Consider the following 7,774-nt stretch of genomic DNA (forward strand, 5'->3'; position numbering starts at 1 on the left):
GAGTGGGGGGAGGTTTGAACCCCCGTCGGGTTCTTATGGGTGGCTGTGTCCCCGCTGGGGAGATTTCCCCCCACTTCCTGTGGAAGAGACACGACAGGAAGTCAGAGGAAGTGGCGGAGCAGGGAAGGGTTGGACCCTCTGGCAGCAGGCAGGCTTTTATAGCTCCATGCTTCTTCCTCATCCCTGTCCAAGTTGTAAAATAATGGGAAGAAAACCGACTTTAAAGCTGAACTCCGGGCCGAACGTTCTCTAAATCCATCGGCCGGGGTCTTCTGGAATCTCTTCCCGTATTTCTGTCAGAGCTGGGCCATCATCCAGGGGAGACCGCTCACTGCTGCCCTCTTTCCTTGTGCAGGGGACTGGTCTTGGGTGGTGGGTGGAGCCTGCCGAGCCCCTCCCACAGGTCTGCTCTCTCTCATTGCACAGGGAACTGGTCTTGGGTGGTGGGTGGAGCCTGCTGAGCCCCTCCCACTGGTCTGCTCTCTCTCCTTGTGCAGGGGAATGGTCTTAGGTGGTGGGTGGAGCCTGCCGAATCCCTCCTACAGGTCTGCTCTCTCTCCTTGTGCAGGGGAATGGTCTTGGGTGGTGGGTGGAGCCTGCTGAGCCCCTCCCACTGGTCTGCTCTCTCTCCTTGTGCAGGGGACTGGTCTTGGGTGGTGGGTGGAGCCTGCCGAGCCCCTCCCACAGGTCTGCTCTCTCTCCTTGTGCAGGGGACTGGTCTTGGGTGGTGGGTGGAGCCTGCCGAGCCCCTCCCACAGGTCTGCTCTCTTTCCTTGTGCAGGGGGCTGGTCTTGGGTGGTGGGTGGAACCTGCTGGGCCCCTGTCACAGGTCTGCTCTCTCTCATTGCACAGGGAACTGGTCTTGGGTGGTGGGTGGAGCCTGCTGAGCCCCTCCCACTGGTCTGCTCTCTCTCCTTGTGCAGGGGAATGGTCTTGGGTGGTGGGTGGAGCCTGCCGAGTCCCTCCTACAGGTCTGCTCTCTCTCCTTGTACAGGGGGACTGGTCTGGTCTCCGTCCACTGCTGGCAGCCTGTAATGGGTGGAGCTTGCTGGGCCCCTCCCACAGGATAAAAAACACTCAAAAGAGTAATAAAAAAAAAAAGCTCATCTGTGAGTGAGAGGGATGAACGTTCCTCAACGTCCTGCAGGCACCACGGGTGGCCTGGGGGATGTATGCTGGGCTGATGGAGATGTGTGAAGCCACAATGGAGGTCCGTCCTGTAGAGTAATGGTGCTGTGAAGCTGATCCAGCCGCGTCCGTACAGGAAGAGACCTACCACCAGCTTGGAGCGCACCGGTGAAAGTGACGTCACCGGGACAGGCGGAGGGTCAGTCCGATCAGGAGGCACAAACATGGGACAAGCAGGCTATGTGCTCTGAGCTCCTTCAATTGGCCAATACAGATGCCGCTGGATCAGCTTCACAGCACCATTACTCTACAGGACGGACCTCCATTGTGGATTCACACATCAGCCCGGCATACATCCTCCAGACCACCCGTGGTGCCTGCAGGACGGTGAGGAACGTTCATCCCTCTCACACACAGATGAGCTTTTCTCTTGTATTACTGTTGTGAGTGTTTTCTATCCTTTACCGTTCACCATGGATATAATGACTGCACTTAGATGGCGCCTCAGGTTTCTTTCCTTTTGTTCTTGCATACAGAGTTGGCTTTGCCGCTAATTTGCGCCAATCTTTGGGCGGAGACTTCCAAAAAGACTTTTCTATTTGTTTATGAACATTATTATTTATTCCATATCATTGCTAGTCCTTGCATCACTCGCTATACATTGTTCACCTCATCTCTGAGGGCCACAATGACCTTCTTATTGGTAGAGGGTGCTGGGCGCACATTTTCACAGGTAGCTCACCACAAAGACAGGACCCCCCCCCCCTCCCCCGAGAGGACATTCATCCAAGTGGAGAAATCCAAGTATAATAGGTTATGAGAAGGCCAAATGACAAATCCTTAGGCATCCAAAGTCTTTATTGGTCTCGGGGTTCCAACAAGCAGGACCAACAAAGGTGCCACGTCTGCTGTGAACTCCAACACCGACTTGGTTATAGCATTCTCTGCTGGCAGGAGACGTTTTGAGCCCATTTACGTTTGTGCCGTTTCTCCCGGCCCTGAAACATGTTGACTGTCTTTTGCACCGCTTGTTGTAACCAGCCAAACAAGAGAGGCAGTCAACATGTCCCCATGCCTCCCTGGGCTGACTGCAGATGGAACAAACTAATCTCCTCCTGCAGGTATCCTCCATCTGCAACCAGGAATGTGTTAAGGACTTGGTGGAACCTGTCCACAGAGACCTTTCTTCCTTGGCCAATCTTTAGAGTTGTGAAGGTCTTTCTGGAACGGTTTCCTGTTCTATATTCGCTCAGGCTTACATGCTTTGCTGTCCTCAGAAGTCTCCTTTCTCAGATCCTGGCTTAGCCCCGTGACGCTTGAACTCAAGTTTAGGTAAGATACATTCTCAGCAGGTTCCTCTCTGGGCTTCTACATGACTGGAGTGTGTCACTTATATCAGGGTTGTAGCCCACCTCACCAGTTTATAGTTGGGTCCTAATGTTCTTCTCCCGGAAGTTGTGCTCCTGATTGAGGTGTTTTTATGCACCTACCGCTTCAGACTGCAGACTTCCTGGGATCGAAGTTTGGGTTCTCTGCTGGATTTAGGAGTCCTTACACCCGGTGCAGGTTGTGGTTTCAGTCAATTTAAGGTTTTGACCAGGTGAGTCTCCTTACCTTGGCAGGTGAATGTCCTGAGCTAGAGCCATTTCTTGACCCTCAAGCAGGCAGATGGGAGCAGTTGGTCTTACCTTATAAGAACTTTTGGGCCACCACCATCCCCCATGTGTCCCTTGTTTGCTGCCTATTCTACCAGAGATTGGGGAGGAAAAAGCACAAAAACATGGCAAGCAAGAGAGGAACCAATGGGATTTTGTTATAGTTCCACCCCTTAGTGGGTTCAGACTGTCCAGCTTTCTTGAATTCTCTTGAGGGACACAGGCCCACTCCACCGTGCTGGGTAAAGAAGCCATTCTCCTGGGCTGGCCTACAAATGCTTTTATTTGGGAGAGTTCAATCCTCCAGCAGGCAGCAGCACAACGTGGCACTACATGACGTGTTCCTCAATGGAGTCCAAAATTCCCGACTGTAGTAGGAAGGAAACCTCACACTTTATTGTGGTCTTTGCCATGTTGTCCCCATGAAAACCGCTTCCCCTACTTTCTGTACCGGTGTCAGACACGTGGACCACAGAACCGTATGAGATCCAAGTGGACCACAGAACCGTATGAGATCCACGTGGACCACAGAACCGTATGAGATCCAAGTGAAGGGCACTAGTAATAGATCATTGGCAAAGTTGTCCTCGTTTTCTCCATCCAGGAGGGCACTGACCACTAGAAAGATGCAGCTTGAGATGTCAAGTGTTCTTCTGACCATCAAGATTTCCCTTTCTGGGGACAGGGGTCCTTCCTAGAAAGAAAGTTCCTGTTTCGGTGACAACTGTCAGTAATAATGACCATCATTGGAAGAGCAAACCCAACATCTAAAAGAGGGGGAATCTCACCCACAGGTGACGGAGGTGCAGAAATTTAATTTCCAGATTTGTACCGTTCACTCGCACAGTCCGATATCCCTCTGTATATCCCATACCTGGCCAATGACCCAGGGAGCTGGAAATCACAGTAGTAGCTGCTGCTACTACTACTGCTACTACTCTGACCTCCGCCAACTGCTGCTGCTACTACTGCTACTACTCTGACCTCCGCCAACTGCTGCTACTGCTACTACTCTGACCTCCACCAACTGCTACTGCTACTGCTACTACTACTACTACTACTACTACACTGACCTCCGCCAGCTGCTGCTGCTGCTACTACTACTACTACTACTACTACTACACTAACCTCCGCCAGCTGCTGCTGCTACTACTACTACTACTACTACTACTACACTAACCTCCGCCAGCTGCTGCTGCTGCTGCTGCTGCTACTACTACTACTACTACTACTACTACTACACTAACCTCCGCCAGCTGCTACTACTACTACACTGACCTCCACAAGCTGCTGCTGCTGCTACTACTAATACTACTACGACACTGATCTCCGCCAGCTGCTGCTACTACTACTACTACGACACTAACCTCCACTAGCTGCTGCTGCTGCTACTACTACTACTACTACTACTACTACTACTACTACGACGACGCTGACCTCTGCCAGCTGCCGCTACGATGCTGACCTCCACTAGCTGCCGCTACGACGCTGACCTCCACTAGCTGCCGCTACGACGCTGACCTCCACTAGCTGCCGCTACGACGCTGACCTCCACTAGCTGCCGCTACGACGCTGACCTCCACCGACTGCCGCTATTACGCTGACCTCCGCCAGCTGCCGCTACAACGCTGACCTCCACTAGCTGCTGCTGCAGCTACTACACTGACCTCCGCCGGCTGCCGCTATGACGCTGACCTCCGCCAGCTGCCGCTAAGACACTGACCTCCACTAGCTGCTGCTACTACTACACTGACCTCCACTAGCTGTTGGGTCTCCTCCAGCTCTTCGGACGCCCGATGCCGAGATCTCCAGGAAGTCTCCTCCAGCTCTTCGGTTGCCCGATGCCGAGATCTCCAGGAAGTCTCCTCCAGCTCTTCAGACACCTGATGCAGAGATCTCCAGGAAGTCTCCTCCAGCTTGGTGGACGTCCGATGCCGAGATCTCCAGGAAGTCTCCTCCAGCTCTTCGGACGCCCGATGCCGAGATCTCCAGGAAGTCTCCTCCAGCTCTTCGGACGCCCAATGCCGAGATCTCCAGGAAGTCTCCTCCAGCTCTTCGGTTGCCCGATGCCGAGATCTCCAGGAAGTCTCCTCCAGCTCTTCGGACGCCCAATGCCGAGATCTCCAGGAAGTCTCCTCCAGCTCTTCGGACGCCCGATGCCGAGATCTCCAGGAAGTCTCCTCCACCTCTTCAGTTGCCCGATGCCGAGATCTCCAGGAATTTTCCTCCAGCTCTTCAGACACCTGATGCAGAGATCTCCAGGAAGTCTCCTCCAGCTTGGTGGACGTCCGATGCCGAGATCTCCAGGAAGTCTCCTCCAGCTCTTCAGACACCCGATGCCGAGATCTCCAGGAAGTCTCCTCCAGCTCTTCAGACTCCCGATGCCGAGATCTCCAGGAAGTCTCCTCCAGCTCTTCAGACACCCGATGCCGAGATCTCCAGGAAGTCTCCTCCAGCTCTTCAGACGCCCGATGCCGAGATCTCCAGGAAGTCTCCTCCAGCTCTTCAGACTCCCGATGCCGAGATCTCCAGGAAGTCTCCTCCAGCTCTTCAGACACCCGATGCCGAGATCTCCAGGAAGTCTCCTCCAGCTCTTCAGACGCCCGATGCTGAGATCTCCAGGAATTTTCCTCCACCTCTTCGGACGCCCGATGCCGAGATCTCCAGGAATTCTAGTTTTCCCCAGCGGCCTCAGCCAATACAAAGCTCTATGTTAGCGTGATGACCTCCAATGTGCCCCTACGGGGGCGGAGTAGGGACAAAACCTACCACCAGGAAATCTCAGCAGAGGGAGATTTACTACCTACCCAGAGCCGGCCTTCAGACCTGGAAGTGAAGTCCAGAAATACTTATTCTTGTGGTGATAAATAAACAAACAACCTTCTGATACATTAAGATAATTTATTTATAATTTACAATATACATAAAATATTCACCGATTCAATCCAGGAAAGCGGTGGAGCTGCCGCCCCCCGTTGGGGCCTATCTGGCGCTCCGACAGCTTTCAGTTTACAGACAAGCAGTGTGCAGGTTTAGATATTTGGCAGTTACAGCTGACACCTGGAAGCAGCAGAACAATCCTAACATTCTACAGAAAATGTATCAGAATATAAATGGCGACAACATGGCCAGAGGCTCCTGCATGGATTCTGGGGGCCAGAGGCTCCTGCATGGATTCTGGGGGCCAGAGGAGACCAGCAGCCACATTCAGGAAGATCTGGGTAGGAGTTCTATCCCCCCTGACAGAGCTGGGAGAGGGATACAGCAAAGGGGTTCCCTACAGCCAAGCCCAAACCTTTTCATTCTGTATAACGCGATGACGTGTGAAGAGGCTCTGTCATTTGTATTGCGGTCGGTGTCCATTTTGGGTCGATCTTCCTTCTCTCCAGCAGGGACACATTGTTAGTATTGTGAGATTGTGTTGGATCCCTTAAACACTGCATCTCCCATACAGGAGACTTCCCTGATTTCCTGTCCTTGTGACATTTGTATCCGGCGTAATTGTTGGAGGTTTATATATTAAAAAATAAATAAATCAGAGCAGTCTGTCCCGTACACATGGGGGAAAGAAGATATAAGGCCATTCTCTCTTCAAGTCAAATGTTATTCCTCAAGACAGAATAGAGTGCATCAGGAAAATACCACATTATGGCCACTAGATGGAGCTGAGGATCCTAAGACATATACTGCATGAGTATTTACTCTGTCAGCTCCATCTAGTGGCCATAATGTGGTATTTTCCTGATGCACTCTGCGCTGTATGAGGGAAGAACATTCAACCTGGAGGAGAAATAGCCAAACAAGATTAGATTTTGGCTCCATTTGCACAGAATGAATGAACACAGTCCTAGAGGACGAGCAGCTCTGCAACTATTCGTCTAAACACACCTCGAGGTCTCTGGGACAGGAAGGGACGGCAAACCAGCAAAGAGGAATTAAACGTCTGAGAGGGGGACTTTGTATGACAGAAGGGACTGCCTGTCTTTATGGTCACATGATTCTTCCCCCGCCCGCCATCCATTGTTCTTCCTGTAACAGTGCAGTGAGCCACGCATGCACCTCACAGAATATCGGCACCATTCTGCTCCGGGTCCAAGTACCTCCCCTGTGCATGTGTAGGAGACACGTCCTCCCGGACAATGGAGATGGCCAGAGACTACAAGCCCAGAAGGCAACTGGGAAAAGGTGGAAATGCCAGCAATAGAGGGGAGCGTGGACCCTGCAGTGGGGGAGGGGAGGAGCGTGGACCCTGCAGTGGGGGAGGGGAGGAGCGTGGACACTGCAGCGGGGGAGGAGCGCGGACCCTACAGTGGGGGAGGGGAGGAGCGTGGACACTGCAGTAATGGAGGGGAGGAGCATGGACACTGCAGCGGGGGAGGAGCATGGACCCTGCAGCGGGGGAGGGGAGGAGCGTGGACACTGCAACGGGGGAGGAACATGGACCCTGCAGCGGTGGAGGGGAGGAGCGTGGACCCTGCAGCGGTGGAGGGGAGGAGCATGGGCAGGTAGGCCTTAAACACCAAGTTCACCTTACATATAAAATAAATACAACGAACTTTGCAGGTAAGAAACGTGCGATTATTATTTCTGTAAAGGTGGACTTGGCCTTTAAAGCCTTACCCCGGGTCCATTTCACTTTAAATCGGTTATTTGGACCACGCTGACCCAAACGGCCCCCGGCTCTGCATAGTATACGGCCCCGGCTCCAGATCTCAAAGTAGATTTGGTCAGAGAGCTACTCATCCATTCACAGGAAGCTTTGTGTTTTATGACTGAATACAAGGCTTCCTCTGATTGGCTAGGGTGGAGCAGCACTTTGGCAGCATTGAATAGTAAAAGAAATCATTTGTCCAGTCGGGGCTGTCTGTACTGTATACGGCCCCGGGTGCGCACGGTACGCGGCCCCGGGTGCGCACGGTACGCGGCCCCGGCTGCGCACGGTACACGGCCCCGGCTGCGCACGGTACACGGCCCCGGCTGCGCACGGTACA

Source organism: Staurois parvus, unplaced genomic scaffold (assembly GCF_062004578.1).
Source record: "Staurois parvus isolate SC_StPar_1 unplaced genomic scaffold, SC_StPar_1.0 ptg003214l, whole genome shotgun sequence".
NCBI classification, from domain to species: Eukaryota; Metazoa; Chordata; class Amphibia; order Anura; family Ranidae; genus Staurois; species Staurois parvus.